The 18,581-nt window shown below is 43.3% G+C and overlaps 1 non-coding gene across 1 annotated transcript; it reads left to right on the top strand.

The window, feature by feature from the left end:
* The first annotated feature begins 7,485 nt into the window (after positions 1-7,485).
* On the top strand, positions 7,486-7,568 carry TRNAL-CAG (transfer RNA leucine (anticodon CAG)). The gene has a single exon. It is a non-coding gene; the product is annotated as a tRNA-Leu (tRNA).
* The last annotated feature ends 11,013 nt before the right edge of the window (positions 7,569-18,581 follow it).

Raw genomic sequence — 18,581 nt, 5'->3', positions numbered from 1 at the left:
CGACCCCGACGCCTGCTGCAGTCTATTTGGAGTTTGCGTGTCTCTCTCTCATCATCATCACGGTGGCTAGGAGATGTTGACTACCTCGCCTGGTATACAGGAGGTCGTGGGTTCGATCCCGACCCAGACGCCTGCTGCTGTATATTTGGAGTTTGCGTGTCTCTCTCTCTCATCATTAACATCATCACGGTGGCTAGGAGATGTTGACTACCTCGCCTGGTGTACAGGAGGTCGTGGGTTCGATCTCGACCCCGACGCCTGCTGCAATATATTTGGAGTTTGCGTGTCTCTCTCTCTCATCATCATCACGGTGGCTAGGAGATGTTGACTACCTCGCCTGGTGTACAGGAGGTCGTGGGCTCGATCTCGACCCCGACGCCTGCTGCTGTATATTTGGAGTTTGCGGTGTCTCTCTCTCTCTGTCACCGTGGTCGCGTGGATTTTTCTCCGGGTCCTCCCGGTTTTTTTCCCCTCCACATTCATAACCAACGTCACGCGTTTCGAGTTTGAAACTTACACGCGGCGACCACGAGGACGATGATGACGACGATGATGATGATGATGATGACGATGATGACGATGACGACGACGATGATGACGACGACGATGATGATGATAACGATGATGATGATCCCTGCTGCGTTGAGTTCTCATCTGTGATGGCCAGGACGCTCCTTCTGATAACAAATAAAGAACAACTCAGTGGGCGCCTCCCAAGATGAACTAAAACATCAACTACCAAACGCACGGTTTGTTTGCGTTGCGGACGAATTTCCGCCCCGTGTTAGCGCGTCCAGTGACACGTGTTTGTAAGTTGATTCCCAATTGATTTTCGTAATGAGGTATTGATCTCCCCTGTGGTTTAGCCCCTTGGATTTCGCTTTCCTTCCGTCCGCGATGAACTCCCGACGCCACCGTTCCCATGAATTGGCAATTAGCCGAGTGGCGGTGTTGGTGACGACGATGATGGTGATGATGGGGAGAGGTTTTTCACGTCAGTTTTCAGTTTCATTTATTACGTACTAGCTTTACTACCCGGCTTCGCCCGGGGCTTGGATTCACCACGCCCGGCCGCCTTTGTCTCCCCAGTGGCGATGTTCACACACCACAGCAGTTACTCGTTTGAGGCTGAGTCGACCTAGGGGAGGCCCAGGAGCGGTTAAACTAATCCTCACTGGTGGTGGCCGTGAGCGGGAATCGAACTCGGGTCGCCAGGTTCGTAGCGCAGCGTAGCGCTACCCGCTACACTACAACACGTTACGCTTCCACGTGCGCGGGTCACGTGACAGATTTGACGTCACAGCTCAATTGCCGTGCAAAAAATATATGCATTATTGAGCTCCCCCCCAAAATAAGTGTATTTTTTCAATAATTGTTGCATGGTGTACAGTCTGTTGCATGTCGGGAAGTACGCTAAACATTTTGAACAGACACACATAATCACAACTTTGCCTTCAACAAGTAAACCCGTAAAAACTACTTTTTCACTCTAAATCCTTTATATGCGTGGCGGCTAGAGTCCTCTCGTCCTCTGGCTTGAGATGGCTGCCACCTATGGGTCAGATGATTGTCTGCCAGTATTAAGCAATTGGTAATTTAATATTTCATTTGTTTTCCCTAAACAGTGTAAAATTTTGGAAAACATTTTTCACGAACATTAATTGTCTCGCACAACGAGTCTGTGTGCAAAATGTCAGCTCGATTGGATCACAGGAAGTGGGTTAAAAAACGACCGAAAGATTTGCACGGTCGTAAGCAAGCAAGCAAGCACGCAAGCAAGCGAACTTAATATAAAGGATTTAAATAAAAATGGAGATAACCTTGTGAGCCATGCGGCTCTTGACTCGGGTGCAACAAAACAAAAACGTGAACAAGAAACATTTCGATTGAAAACTTTCGTGACTGCAGGGATTCATCTTCTTGGTTCTTTCGGTAAAGTCACGTAGAAGGGAAGTAACAGACCTGGTCTTCACCTGAGGACGGCTGCTTGCGTTGTGGCCGAAACGTCGTGAGAATTATTTTATTATGTTTTATTTTTATTATTTTATTACTTCCCTTCTACGTGACTTTTCCGAAAGAACCAAGAAGATGAACAAGAAACATCTTAAAGTGACTACACGCAACAGAAAAATCCTGGAACAAAAAACAACAAAAGTCTTCCAGAAAAAACACCGCATTTCAACGCTGCGTGCAAAAATCCCAGTGGGATGCAAGTCAAACAACAACAACAACAACCATAAGACATACTCTTTGGTTCTTTCGGTAAATCACGTAGGTGAAAATAAGAATAAAATAAAAATGAAAAGAACTAAATTGAACCATAAGACAGTGGGGAGGATAGGGAAGGTGAGGGATGGTGAGGGAGGGTGGTGATGGGGAGAAAGGAAGGTGAGATATGGTGAGGGAGGGTGGTGATGGGGAGAGAAAGAGGTGAGGAGGTGAGGGAGGTGAGGGATGGTGAGGGATGGTGGTGATGGGGAGAGAAAGGGGTGAGGAGGTGAGGGAGGTGAGGGATGGTGAGGGAGGTGAGGGAGGTGAGGGATGGTGGTGATGGGGAGAGAGAGAGGTGAGGAGGTGAGGGAGGTGAGGGAGGTGAGGGAGGTGAGGGAGGGTGGTGATGGGGAGAGAGAGAGGTGAGGAGGTGAGGGAGGTGAGGGATGGTGGTGAGGGGGAGAGAGAGAGGTGAGGAGGTGAGGGAGGTGAGGGAGGGTGAGTGAGGGTGGCGATGGGGAGAGAAAGGGGTGAGGAGGTGAGGGAGGTGAGGGAGGGTGAGTGAGGGTGGCGATGGGGAGATATGGCGAGGTGAGGAAGGGGGAGGATGCTACAGTATTGATGTTTCCGTACTGTTCGCCCGTGTCCTTACACTTATTCAGTCCTTAAGCGCCACCTTGTGTTTGATACTATCACCTACAGCGGTCGATAAACCACACCAACGTCTGCCATAAGTGCTCGCTTGTTCGCTGAGTGCACACTAACAGATTCTAGTGGCAGTCGATTCTCGATTATCCGCCAGTGGTTAATCCGATGTGCGGTTGAACCGCGAACCCGAGATTTCTTACGCGAATTGATCAACTCATGGATTTTCTCCTGACCTCGAATCAATAATCTCACAGCAGTTACGCGTTCTTGTTCTTTTAAATGTTCATGGCAAGTAACGCGGTGCTTAAACCGAACAATAACGTTGCTCCGGTTAATCCTAAATCGACGTGATCGTCTCTACAGTACAGTAGTTGCCATATATTAACAACATGGGTGGCGGAGTTTGATTTATGTTGATTGTGGCCAGCGGCTCTGCTGTTATCATTCACTTCGTTGGCCAAGTCTTCTTGCAGAGCGAGAGCTAGCAGAGTGTTACTATCACAGATCGGTCGATTACCTCCAATAAATATTGGTGTTGTTCATTAACAAACTCAATTTCTTTCAGGATATCCGGCGGAAAATGGTCTTTTTTTTATTAAATCCTTTATATTAAGTTCGCTTGCTTGCTTAGGACCGTGCAAATCTTTCGGTCGTTTTTTAACCCACTTCCCGTGATCCAATCGAGCTGACATTTTGCACACAGACTCGTTGTGCGTGACAATTAATGTTCGTGAAAATTTTTTCCAAAATTTTACACTTTTTAGGACAAAAATATTATATTTAATTACCAATTGCTTAATGGTGCAATGCAATCATCTGACCCATAGGTGGCAGCCATCTCAAGCCAGAGGACGAGAGGACTCTAGCCGCCACGCATATAAAGGATTTAGAGTGAAAAACTTTGTTTTTACGGGTTATACTTATTCACCCACTTCCCGTGATCCAATCGAGCTGACATTTTCCACACAGACTCGTTGTGTGTGACAATTAATTTTCGTAAAAAAAAATCCAAAATTTTACACTGCTTAGGGAAAACAAATTAAATATTTAATTACCAATTGCTTAATGGTGGCAGACAATCATCTGATCCATAGGTGGCAGCCATCTCAAGCCAGAGGACGAGAGGACTCTAGCCGCCACGCATATAAAGGATTTATAGTGAAAAACTTTGTTTTTACGGGTTATACTTGTTATCCGCGATTTTGCATTAACCGCGGGCGTCCTCCCCGTCATTAGTGCGAATTATTTACGAGATAATCATTACTGCCTGTGATTGTGTTATTATTACCGCTGCGAAAGAAATAACACCGTCGAGAACGCATGCAAATATAAAATTTAATTTTGTTTTTATTTGACCAGGTAAAGCCCAAGTGAGCTGAGTGTAGCTCTTCCTTCAGCAGCGGCTCTGATCATCACAGATGACAGTTCAACGAAAGTGGCGGCTTACCATCATCATCATCACCACGTGGAAATGTAAAATAGCGGTCAAATACTCGAAATGCGTGATATCAATTCTCTATGTGGAGGGGGAAAAACCAGAGGACTCGGAGATAAATCCACGCGACCACGGGGAGAGATAAAGAGAGACGCACCAACTCCGAATATAGAGCAGACATCAGGGTCGGGATCGAACCCACGATCATCTTCCTATATACCAGGCGAGGTAGTTAACATATCCTCGCCACTGTGATGATAATGAGAGAGAGAGAGACACGCAAACTCCAAACATAGAGCAGATATCAGTGTCGGTATCGAACCTGCGACCTCCTGTACACCAGGCGAGGTAGTTAACATCTCCTAGCCACCGTGATGATGATGAGAGAGAGAGACACGCCAACTCCAAATATAGAGCAGGCATCAGTGTATGGATCGGGATCGAACCCACGATCATCTTCCTATATAACAGGCGAGGGAGTTAACATCTCATAGCCACCGTGATGATGATGATGATGAGAGAGAGACACGCAAACTACAAATATACAGCAGCAGGCGTCAGGGTCGGGATCGAACCCACGACCTCCTGCACACCAGGCGAGGTAGTTCACATCTCGCCATCGCCGCACATGATGGTACAATGGGCCCTCCTTTTGCCACTGTTCGACTGGCACTCGCTCACCCCAGCGAGTCTCAGGGCTCCATGGTGGCGAGATCTTGGGTAGGAGTAGCTAAGCTTGGGTAGGGGCCGTCCCTAAATGACGTCACGCACCTAGGGGGGGGGGGGGGTCAGACATTTGTGACGATGTGTGACGAGAGGGGGGGGGGGGGAGAAATGTGACGTCACATCAAAATGCGCAACTTTAAATAAATATAGACAACACGTTCTACTTAGTTAAATAGACTTTTTAATAAATGTTTTCTCCTACAACATCAGAGTGCAGCGCCACATTAAACACGCACTACAATGACAATAGTTTAAAGCGATTTGAAGCATGTTTTATTTTTGGGGGGCGAGGGGGGGCAGAGTTTTGTGACGTCATATTCAAGGAGGGGGGGGTCTGACTTTTTGTGACGCCGTGTGACGATGGGGGGGGGGGGTCAAGAATCGTCCAAAATCGCGTGACGTCATTTATGGACGGCCCCGTAGTGGTGTCTAATCTAGGATTGTTGATGCTCATGAGGCATTATAGCCGAGGTAGGAACCACGTGGTCAGGATGGCTAATCTAGGATCGTTGATGATCATGAGGTATTATAGCCGAGGTAGGAACCACGTGGTCAGGATGGCTAATCTAATATCGTTGATGATCATGAGGTATTATAGCCGAGGTAGGAACCACGTGGTCAGGATGGCTGATCTAGGATCGTTGATGATCATGAGGTATTATAGCCGAGGTAGGAACCACGTGGTCAGGATGGCTAATCTAGGATCGTTGATGATCATGAGGTATTATAGCCGAGGTAGGAACCACGTGGTCAGGATGGCTAATCTAGGATCGTTGATGATCATGAGGTATTATAGCGGAGGTAGGAACCACGTGGTCAGGATGGCTAATCTAGGATCGTTGATGATCATGAGGTATTATAGCCGAGGTAGGAACCACGTGGTCAGGATGGCTAATCTAGGATCGTTGATGATCATGAGGTATTATAGCCGAGGTAGGAATCACGTGGTCAGGATGGCTGATCTAGGATCGTTGATGCTCATGAGGTATTATAGCCGAGGTAGGAATCACGTTGTCAGGATGGCTAATCTAGGATCGTTGATGATCATGAGGTATTATAGCCGAGGTAGGAATCACGTGGTCAGGATGGCTGATCTAGGATCGTTGATGCTCATGAGGTATTATAGCCGAGGTAGGAATCACGTGGTCAGGATGGCTAATCTAGGATGGTTGATGATCATGAGGTATTATAGCCGAGGTAGGAATCACGTGGTCAGGATGGCTAACCTAGGATTGTTGATGATCATGAGGTATTATAGCCGAGGTAGGAATCACGTGGTCAGGATAGCTAATCTAGGATGGTTGATGATCATGAGGTATTATAGCCGAGGTAGGAATCAAGTGGTCAGGATGGCTAACCTAGGATCGTTGATGATCATGAGGTATTATAGCCAAGGTAGGAACCACGTGGTCAGGATGGCTAATCTAGGATTGTTGATGATCATGAGGTATTATAGCCGAGGTAGGAACCACGTGGTCAGGATGGCTAATCTAGGATCGTTGATGATCATGAGGCATTATAGCCGAGGTAGGAATCACGTGGTCAGGATGGCTAATCTAGGATCGTAGATGATCATGAGGCATTATAGCCGAGGTAGGAATCACGTGGTCAGGATGGCTAATCTAGGATCGTTGATGATCATGAGGCATTATAGCCGAGGTAGGAATCACGTGGTCAGGATGGCTAATCTAGGATCGTTGATGATCATGAGGTATTATAGCGGAGGTAGGAACCACGTGGTCAGGATGGCTAATCTCGGATCGTTGATGATCATGAGGCATTATAGCCGAGGTAGGAACCACGTGGTCAGGATGGCTAACCTAGGATCGTTGATGATCATGAGGTATTATAGCCGAGGTAGGAACCACGTGGTCAGGATGGCGAATCTAAGATCGTTGATGATCTTGAGGCATTATAGCCGAGGTAGGAACCACGTGGTCAGGATGGCTAATCTAGGATTGTTGATGATCATGAGGTATTATAGCCGAGGTAGGAACCACGTGGTCAGGATGGCTAATCTAGGATCGTTGATGATCATGAGGTATTATAGCCGAGGTAGGAACCACGTGGTCAGGATGGCTAATCTAGGATTGTTGATGATCATGAGGTATTCTAGCCGAGGTAGGAATCACGTGGTCAGGATGGCTAATCTAGGATCGTTGATGATCATGAGGCATTCTAGCCGAGGTAGGAACCACGTGGTCAGGATGGCTAATCTAGGATCGTTGATGATCATGAGGTATTATAGCCGAGGTAGGAACCACGTGGTCAGGATGGCTAATCTAGGATCGTTGATGCTCATGAGGTATTATAGCCGAGGTAGGAACCACGTGGTCAGGATGGCTAATCTAGGATCGTTGATGATCATGAGGTATTATAGCCGAGATAGAAATCACGTGGTCAGGATGGCTAATCTAGGATCGTTGATGATCATGAGGCATTATAGCCGAGATAGGAACCACGTGGTCAGGATGGCCGAGCGGTCTAAGGCGCTGCGTTCAGGTCGCAGTCTCCTCTGGAGGCGTGGGTTCGAATCCCACTTCTGACACAAGTAATTTTTTTGTTATTTTTATAATAATAGTACTTTTATCATTTTAGTAGCTGCACGAAAACACTACGGAGTGTTCATTTGACGGACTCGATATTTTGTTTGCACCTGTGTTTAAAGTCGCTTGACTGTTGTTGATGCACATTGTTTGCAACTGGCAATTGTAAAGATACACTATTAAACAATAATACATGAGGTGAATTACGTTAACGCTTATTGGCCCATCTCGAAAGTCAAACACGTGAGCTAAATCGGATAAACAATATTAATTGGTGAAAACTTAAAACAAACTGATGCCACTTTGTGTTTATATATTCTAGTACACATGCGCAGGCGCTCGGACAACGCCTTCGCTACTTATCCGCAGTGCGAATTCTAAACTGTGCGCGCCGGATCACGTGACACCCCCCCACCTCCACCCCCTCCTTATCGATTACTTTGCTGATAAAAATTACTACGCGATTAAGATATTGATAAGCCGCCAACTGTTATGAGCTATCCATTTGTGATAGTAAAGGTCGCTTCTGAAAAAAATTAAGTTAATAGGACAGTGGTCGTTTTCCTGGTAAAGATTAAACAAGTATAACCCGTAAAAACAAAGTTTTTCACTATAAATCCTTTATATGCGTGGCGGCTAGAGTCCTCTCGTCCTCTGGGTTGAGATGGCTGCCACCTATGGGTCAGATGATTGCATTGCACCATTAAGCAATTGGTAATTAAATATAATATTTTTGTCCTAAAAAGTGTAAAATTCTGGAAAAAATTTTCACGAACATTAATTGTCACGCACAACGAGTCTGTGTGCAAAATGTCAGCTCGATTGGATCACGGGAAGTGGGTTAAAAAACGACCGAAAGATTTGCACGGTCGTAAGCAAGCAAGCGAACTTAATATAAAGGATTTAAAAACACTATGGTTTAGTCTTGACTTAAAGCTTTGGGGCCGTCCATAAATGACGTCACGTGATTTTGGACGATTTTTAACCCCCCCCCCCCTTCGTCACACGGCGTCACAAAAAGTCAGATCCCCCCCCCCTCAAATATGACGTCACAAAGCTCTGCCCCCCCCCAAAAAATATATTAAACATGCTTAAAATCGCTTTTAACTATTGTCATTGTAGTGCGTATTTAATGTGGCGCTGCACTCTGATGTTATAGGAGAAAAATTTTTTTAATGAATATAATAATTCACCTGATATGATTAGACCATTTCGATTTCGAAATAATAAAATAATAAAAATAAAACATATTTTTTTATTTTTATTATTTTATTACTTCCATTCTACGTGACTTTACCGAAAGAACCAAGAAGATGATCAGACCACTTAACAACGACTCTAATTTTTTTGTATTTTCCCGCAAATATACCCACAGAAAATTGTTGACTTGTTTCAACTTTTATACCCACTAAATTTAAAGACGTAGCCATCGGAAACCGCTCAATTTAAATATTACGTTCTTTTATTCTTAAAAAGAACGAAGAATTATGAACTTAATAATCAACGAGGGGAAGCACTGCATTCTGTTTACCTTTTAAGAATTATTGAGATGTGAACATCATAAAATGCGGATTTGGAAAAAACCTTTATATTAAGTTCGCTTGCTTGCTTGCTTAGGACTGTGCAAATCTTTCGGTCGTTTTTTTACCCACTTCCCGTGATCCAATCGAGCTGACATTTTGCACACAGACTCGTTGTGCGTGACAATTAATGTTCGTGAAAAAATTTTCTCCAAAATTTTATACTTTTTAGGACAAAAATATAATATTTAATTACCAATTGCTTAATGGTGCAATGCAATCATCTGACCCATAGTGAAAAACTTTGTTTTTACGGGTTATACTTATTTCCATTAAAAACCGCTTCAATCCGAAATATCTCAAAAAATAAAAAAATAGAACAATGGTGCTCCCTTTATTTGTACTCTTAGGTTTTTTCGGTAAAGTCACGTAGCTAAAAATAAATAATAAAAATAATAGAAATATTAATAGGCAACACAAGTCTCCCACCTGATGAAGGAAGCTTGTGTTGCCTCCGAAACGTCGTGATTTATTATTTTATTTCTATTATTATTTCTATTGTTTTTATTATGTATTTTTACCTACGTAACTTTACCGAAAAACACCTAAGAGTATGAATCCTTGCAGTCACGAAAGCTTCAAATCTAGAACCCTTTATTTGTATATGCTGTTCAACTCTCTATCAAACGAATAATCCCACAATCTTTTCTTCCCTAATGACACTCACAAATATAGTTACGGGGCACTTAAAATCAATATTTGAGGGCCTAAAATAAAAAAATTGGATATTCAGATTGTTCCTGCTGTTTAGTGCCCTAAAAGCTACCTGTGTAGCAAATTCCAGCTTCATACCTTGTTGGGAAGTAACCCCAGACGTTTGAGATCTACATACAGATTAACGTTTTGATTTATATAGAATTTTTAAAAAAAGTTATTTGTTTAACTTTCCTATACTATACTATGCACTCTTGTCGTGTTTTATTTATTTTCATTGTTTGTTCTTCTTGGTTCTTTCGGTAAAGTCACGTAGAAGGGAAATAATAAAATAATAAAAATTCAACATAATAAAATACAGGTCATATTATGCCCGTGTATTATGTAGGATTAGCAGCAACAAAGGGAGGAGTGAGGGTTAGCAGTAATAGAGGGAAGGAATGTTAATAGTAAGGAGCTGCAGCAGCTAAACCACCACGTAAAAAACTAAAATATAAACTACATCAGCTTAAATATACGCTGCCAAGCCTGGTGGTGTTCATTCAGACGCTGTCTTTCCGACAGACCTGTTCTTCACCTGAGGACGGCTGCTTGCGTTGTGGCCGAAACGTCGTGAGAATTGTATTTTATTGTTTATTATTATTGTATTACTTCCCTTCTACGTGACTTTACCCAAAGAACCAAGAAGATGAATCCCTGCAGTCACGAAAGCTTTCAATCGAAATGGTGTATTTTATTATTTTATTATTTCCCTTCTACGTGACTTTACCGAAAGAACCAAGAAGATGAATCCCTGCAGTCACGAAAGCTTTAAATCGAAATTCATTGTTTGTTATTGTTGTAACGTTCTGACCCCATGCCCCGATTGGAACATGCAAAAAAACATTTATCGATCATCGGATTCAATCAGTGTAGATAAACATTTTGATTGAACGGGGCCTGCCAAACACAATTGGTCACGTGGCGCGATTGCTTCCTAATAAGGGCAGAGGGGGTGAGGGGGGGGGAGGTGGGGGGTGGAGGGGGGTGGCGCCCTTAGCCAATCAAAACGCTCGCTTGACCCACTTCCGGCCGTTGCCCTTATAAGCACATCGACTGGCGCGCGTCTATCCGCTGTGCGAATTCAAACATCCCGGGGTGCTCCGCCCTTATCGAGAGTGCGGATTTGAAACGGCGTGCTCGCGCATGAGCGCGCGCGTGCAGCACCGGCGGTGGTCACGTGACTGGTAATTATCTCCCCCCCCCTACCCCACCCCCCCTATTGTTAATTAGGCTGTAGGAGAAATCAGATGTGCTATGAAGCAAAATTTGAAGTTTTCGTGACTGCAATGATCCATACTCGTTGGTTCTCTCGGTAAAGTCACGTAGTAAAACATAATAAAAGTAAAAAAATAAAATTAAAATTAAATAAATAAAATCACGACGTCATCAGGTGGGATAACCACAGCCAAAAGCAACAGCGGGAATGGGGATTCTGTTTTATTTTAAAACTTTTTTTTATCTACGTGATTTTACCGAAAGAACCAAAGCGTATGCTATTAAGCTCTTTTTTTAAACAGATGTCCAGTAGGGGGACAGGATCAGAAAGTTCCAACAACAATGCAAAAAAAAAACACGATAACAGTGCAAAGTATAAGAAAGGTAAATACATCACTTGGAAAAAAATTAAAACTATATTTTATCTCAACAGGTAAACCCCACTGAGTTCTTTTTTGGAAGCGACCTGGACCCCACAAATGCCAGCTCAGCAAAGTGGCATCTCAGCATCACGTGACTCCTCTACTTACGAACGAGTTAGGGCCCAGAGGTGTCTGTTCGTAAATCAATTTGTTCCCAACTCCAACTTTACTCTTGTCGATTCCAAACCTGGTGTACGGCATTTACACTAAAAACAGGAGGGGTAGTTTTAAAATGGGTATAATCTCCTGTAGATGTAGATGCCACTGATTCTTCACGTTCTGCAGTTGTGTTAAGATGTTAAAACACCAAACAGAAACCTTTTTTGCAAGAAATCATGTCTGCATTAACCATACGTAAATTTCGATTTAAAGCTTTCGTGACTGCAGGGATTCATCTTCTTGGTTCTTTCGGTAAAGTCACGTAGAAGGGAAATAATAAAATAATTAAATTAAACATAATAAAATACAATTCTCATGACGTTTCGGTCACAACGCAAGCAGCCGTCCTCAGGTGAAGAACAGAGGACGCCACAAGACAGCTGTCTTTCCGACGCTGTCTTTCCGACAGACCTGTTCTCCACCTGAGGACGGCTGCTTGCGTTGTGGCCGAAACGTCGTGAGAATTGTATTTTATTATGTTTTATTTTTATTAATTTATTATTTCCCTTCTACGTGACTTTACCGAAAGAACCAAGAAGATAACCACACGTACTTGTGGTGAACATGCAAACAAAAAAACAATCTCTGGTAGTATATGATGCTGCATTGTATTTTAAACTGATTGGTCCACACCAGAGACAGCTTTTTATAGGGCCCAGTCTCAAACAGTGTCAGACCAGAGGACGCCACAAGGCGAACAGCACAAAGACAATGTCACACCATTGGAACCTCATGCCACTATCAATGCCACTATCAGGGCATTTATATATCGGGGTGAACATCTACACAATTTTGGGCCCTTGGTCGTAATTCTAGATTTGAAGCATTTTTAAATCCTTTATATTAAGTTCGCTTGCTTGCTTGCTTACGACCGTGCAAATCTTTCGGTCGTTTTTTAACCCACTTCCCGTGATCCAATCGAGCTGACATTTTGCACACAGACTCGTTGTGCGAGACAATTAATGTTCGTGAAAATTTTTTTCCAAAATTTTCCACTTTTTAGGAAAAAATAAATTCATATTTAATTTAAAATACCAATGTGATAAAAATGAAACTCTTACTCAAGAAAAACAGAAATGAATAATAAAATAAAACCGATGCCACGCATATAAAGGATTTATAGTGAAAAACTTTGTTTTTACGGGTTATTTTTTTCTTACTTTTATTAATTTTAATTTTTTACTTACGTGACTTTACCGAAAAAACCTAAGAACATGAATCCTTGGTCGTAAATCGAATTTTTGCATACATCGAGTTCTCCCACGTGACCGCCTCATTTCCGGTTGCCCATATAAGGAGCGCAGATGGGCATCGAGGCGATTAATTAAGGGGGCGTGGCCTGACCGCCTCATTTCCGGTTGCCCATATAAGGAGCGCGAATCCCCCCCCAACGCCCCCCCCCACACGGCCTATATAAGGAGCGCGAGGCGTTACCGATTTCAAATGAAGGCGCGCGGTCACGTGGAAGGTGGATGGATGGAGGGTTGGTTGGTGGGGTTGGTGGGGTGGTTGGTTGATGGGGTAATTGTCCCACGGAGGAACGGGGGGGGCTGCTGCTGCTGCTCCTCCTCCTCCTCCCGCCGCCGTTTATTGTTCTGCTTCATCACAAACAAGAGCGGCCACCACCGTCCGCGTGCCTCGTGGTGCCTTCATGCTTGGTAGGCATTTTAGCGACGCGAATTTGTTTGTGAGTCTGTGGTGGTGGGGGGGGTGGGGGGTCACGTGACGCGGCTGCCCCCCCTCCACCCACGCCCCTCCCTCCCTCCCCCCCGCAGTTCGCGCCATTTTCATAACGAGTGGCGCGCGCGCTCGTTCGTTCGTTCGCTGTGGCGCCTTTCAACTCGTTCACACGACGTCTGAGGGGAGTTTTAACTTTTAAAAAAAATGAAACTCTAAAAGAAAAAAATACCGCAACTGGTTTTTTTATAGTGAGAAATTTTGAGTTTGCTGTGAGGGGGAGGGGAGGGGGGCGGCATCCAAGTGTGTGGTTTTTTTCCAAAATAAGTTTACCTCAGCGCTCCGTTGTTGTTTTTGAATTGTTATTGTGGGCCGATTTAAATGTTTGATTTTTTTTTTGGTTTGTTTTCTTCGTGAAATATTAGCGTTATTTTTCGCGTTCGTAGCTGGCAGGAAATTTGGCTTCGTAGGTTTTTTTTTTTAAATCTCTCCCTAAGAGTTGTTTGATAAGCGAGTGGGTTGTCGGGTAGGCCTCGCGTGGTCTTGCGTGAAGCCTCGGGCTCGCCTATCCGCTCTGCCGCTGTCCAAGCCGCGTGCTCCGCAGAGGCGCATGGCACTCGCGCCTCGTGTAAGAGTCAACCTTGCACCCCTACACCTCCGCTCGCCTCTCCTTACTCTTCCACCGTGCAAGTGACACAACAGCTTATTGAACTAACTTGCAAACGAGAGTTCGCGAGCGGAATTCTCGGTGGCTTTAGTCGTGATCTTTTTGTTGATTTTGGTTGCCTTGCTTGGATGAAGCCTGCGCCAGGCCGCACACGTGCTCGTGTTTTTGTTACGATTTGCGGCGCCCACTCGCGGGCACAAAGATTCGTGGGGGGTGACCGCAGATTTGTAGACTTCTAAGTGAAAATCGCTTGCGTTCAGATGAGTTGTTGTTATCATACGGCGTTGCGAAATTGTGTGTGTTTTTTTTTTAGGTGAGTGGTAGCGAGTAAATGCTTGTTGGTGTTTGTGAAAGATCGGTGTTTTTTTGGGTGTCCGCTGACGGCGCGCGGTTACTGCCGCTGTCGTGATGGGCATTGTAGTTTGAAAAAATAATGTAAAATTGAGCGCTTAGGGTTGTGTGTGTTTTTTAAAGTGGATATATGTTAGTTCCAGTTTTAGTTTGATTTGTGTAATCGATTACTCTTGTTTTGAAGTTTGTCGGCAAATCTTCTGTTCTTACACGGAGCGCAGATAACGATGATACTCAACAATCGCTCGCAATCCGTTAAACAAAGATAATGACAGGTAATGAGATTACTTAATAGCTACAAAATGTTTACACACGATTAAATAGTGTGCTTAATCGGTCATCTGATGGTGGTTAAATTTTTTTGTAAGTTTAGATGTGCAGTTATTTTTTCTTATCGTGTAAGTAGCGTGTCTGGCGCATTACCACTCGTTACTGTAGTTTTGGAAGTTGCAGTCTATTCCCTTATGGTTTTGTAAATTATTTAAGATGCTGAAGTGTCGATAATGATGAATGCCTACTTAGGGATGTTGAATGTTTTGGTGTGAGTGCTTGTGTGCGTTACAGTGTGACTAGTACGCATGTAAGGTTATTTGTATGAAGGTCTTTGTTTTAATTTTCTTTTAGTAATGCGAATACAATGTAGAGCATTTATCCTAATCGGACACATTAATGACGTGTAACGATCACTGCTTCTTACATATGTATGGCGATAACGTTAATCGGCACCCAGACTAACACACAATAGTTCGACAAAGACGCCTGTTCATGGCTATTTGAGAAAAAATACTAATGGAAGTTCATGGGTCAGTGTGGGTTACTATTTTAATGGACCAGTGTCTTTTAAGTTAATGTATTATAATACTAAGCTTATTTTTGTAACGTTTTGTGTTTTATGTCTCGTGTAATGCTTGCCGTTTAATATTGATCATTGATTCGGGACGGATAATGCAATTCAGTCGGCACTTGCGAGACCTTTTGGACAAATGGGAATTGCAATCGGATCATTTAATTCTCCCGTGGAGAAAAGAACGCTTGAATGGCTCAAAATACGTAGTCCAAACTAGCTAAAAATCACGTTTAATTTATTATGAGGCCGTCTTATTAATTAACATTGCTATTGTTGCAATGGAAGCCGCGTGTTTAATATATATTGCAGGTGTTAAATCCTATAGACGTAACAGATTTGGCGCGTAGTAATTACGTTCCATTGTAAGTACTCTTATTGACCAATGTTTTAAGAGTTGACCAGTGTTGTATCTCTGGTCTTCCGGCAAAAATGCACTCCGTTACCCACAGGATTTCCTCATCAATGTAAGACTAAACAAACTTGATTGAACACGCAACCTGTTTAACCGATTAATAGCACCTTGGTGTGTTAATGCATTAATGTAGTATTAGTTTGTTACACGTGTTTGCGACAGCTGTTGAGCTGAACAGACGTTGTAAGCTTTTTGAGCATTTACACTTTTCGTCTTTGATTTTAATATCTGGGTGAGTCTTATCCAATGTTAGAGATTAGTTTTTAATTTGAATGTCCCTCCCCTCTGGAGTAAAAAATAAAATAACAGATTAAAATTTGATTATTTTTAAACGCAAAAAAATTATACGTAAATATTAAATGCGTCCCTTGCACCATTATTCATTGTTGCAAATTGTTTTAATATAGTTAGCGGAGGCACGGAGATTTGCTCACTGCTACGAACCCGGCAGGTCAATAGTTCGATTACGAATCACGGTTCACGCCACGATCTTTAATAATAATAATAATCTCTTCAGCCCGCTCTGACCAAAGTGGTGAAGTATGGTAAATACTAAACCCCCGTGTCTTGACAGCAATAGTGGCATTGTGATGCTGGTAAATTATAAGATCATAACTAGAGCTGTGATAACTGCAAATCATTGGATTTTGTTGTTATGGTCTTGGTTGTGTAGAAAACGTTTGCACGGTTTTGTCTTTTAATGGATTTAAGTTACGCCCCTAATATGATTTGAGGAAGATCCCACCACTTTTTCATTAATTGACCCATTAATGTATACGAGTAGTTTCTAGTGTTTGCTGGTATATGCTCCAAAAGTCGTTTTTGGCGTCTATTGCGCTCACCCGAAAGTTAAGTTTAAATAAATGTTGTAATTACCGGCTAATATGCTTGCTTTAATACCGTTGAATCGCGTAGTATTGTGACAAGGATGCCCTTCCTCCAGCAACAGATTGGAGTAAAAAAAATCGTACCAATGTGTTCCTAGATTTGTGTGACGACCGTTTTATTAATATTGGCGGGCCGTTAATTTGGTTTGAGCCGTGTAATTGAATGGTGCAATATAATACGTGGTGTGATCTGGCACGGTAGTGAATGTGGATGCTTAAATAACGTAAATGTATATCTGTTAAAACTGATTAGCATGAGCTTAATTATTTTGGTCTCAAAGTAGGCTTTTTATACATTTTTTTACGGTAAAAATTGTTCTTATCAGAGCTTGCAACAAGCTTCTAGGTGTTAAAGATGCGCCCGTGTTTCACAATGGGCAGGACAATATAATAATTGCATGGCTATCCCTATTAAGACATTCCTACTTAAAATATTAGGGCCAAATTACAGATAAAATTACGTTCGAGTTTGGAGCCCCTAGAATGACGCCACAAATCCAGGGTGAATTCGTGCAATCTTTTAACCCTTCGATAATTCTCATGTAATCTAAAGAACACAAACGTAGCCCCCCCTATTTTTTTGCTCACGACATTATGAATGACCGTTGAGTTTATAAAATGAAGAAATCGGTGATTCCATTTAAAGGGTTATGCAAATCTAGCCTCCCAATTTCAGTTGATGTGTCATCGTAACTACTACCGGGTGTCATGGACCCACCTGCATTTTAACACAACTGCGTAGTGTCGTATGCAAGCACGCTTTACGAATTCATAACAAAGGCTTTTATGTTAGGGTGCATAAATGTGTAGTTAAACCCGCCACCACCTGACACAGCCAATTGGTAAGGTTTGTCAAGGAAACAAACCAATGGCAATTCGTTACTAGCATCGCACACCGCCAGAATGTCATTTAAAATTCGAGTCCGACGTTTCGCCAGCAATGACAACGAGCACCATCAGGCGACAGGAGTTGTGGAGAAATCCTTTTTCGGTCGATTGGTAATATTGGTCGTGAAAGCCTCGGCATGTTAAACCATACGCATTTGGTAACGCTGAACTGAAAGTATGCGTGACGGTTAGTGCACTACGAACCCGGTGACGTGCGTTCCATTGCTGCTCACGGGCCAACACCAGTGACGATTTTTTTTTCGATTTAAAGCTTTCGTGACTGCAGGGATTCATCATCTTGGTTCTTTTGCCTCGACAGACCTGGTTTCACCTGAGGACGGCTGCTTGCATTGTGGCCGAAACGTCGTGAGAATTATTCTGTTTTATTTTTATTATTTTATTCCCTTCTACGTGACTTTACCGAAAACCAAGAAGATGAATATTTTGTTTTGGAACTGGTCCTGTGCCTCCCCTAGGTCGACTCAACCTCAAATGACTAACTGGTGTGGTGTAAACATCAGCAACTGTCGGGCACTTTGGCCACCCGCCCTCTGCTGTTCCAGCCTTCAAACTCTTAATAACAGATTGAGACCTGCCTTCAACTTAAGAGTGCCACTGGCGATGTCAACTACCTCGCCTGTTATACAGGAGGTCGTGGGTTTGATCCACAACCCTGGCTCGTGTATATTTGGAGTTTGCGTGTGTCTCTCCCCGTGGACGTGTGGTTTTTCCGGATCCTCCTGTTTTTCCCCTCCGCATTTTAAGCATCAACATGCGTTTTTAGAGTACGTATTTGGATGCTGTAAATTTCCACACGATGCTGAAAAGCCACTTTGTTGAGGTCATTTGCGATAGCCAGCGTCGCTTCTGGCCAAGAGGTATAGTGCAATGGGGCTTACCTGGTAAAAAAAAATGGAATAGTTTTAACCTTTTTGGTTTTAATAATAATGCAGCGTATAATGCGGAGACTAGGGGTTTTGTTATTGAGGCGGGAGGTGGAGTCTTGTAGCCACATGGCTTTGTTGTTGGGGGATGGGCAGTGCACATGCCCCTGTTTTCAATCGCCTTTTCTTCTCAATGTTGGCTTTTTTGCCTCCTCCCTTCGCTCAATCTCTCCGCCCGCTTTGTTCTGGTTTCCTGTCGACTTTTGGACACAACTTAAACCAAACTGTTTAATACATTTGAAACTATGTTACAAGGTAAGGCCCACTGAG

This window comes from Lethenteron reissneri, chromosome 57 (genome assembly GCF_015708825.2).
Source record: "Lethenteron reissneri isolate LAM-NWPU_2019-01 chromosome 57, ASM1570882v1, whole genome shotgun sequence".
In the NCBI taxonomy this organism is placed as follows: Eukaryota; Metazoa; Chordata; class Hyperoartia; order Petromyzontiformes; family Petromyzontidae; genus Lethenteron; species Lethenteron reissneri.
Note: the sequence above shows the minus strand (reverse complement) of the source record. Positions and strands in the feature narration are given on the sequence as shown.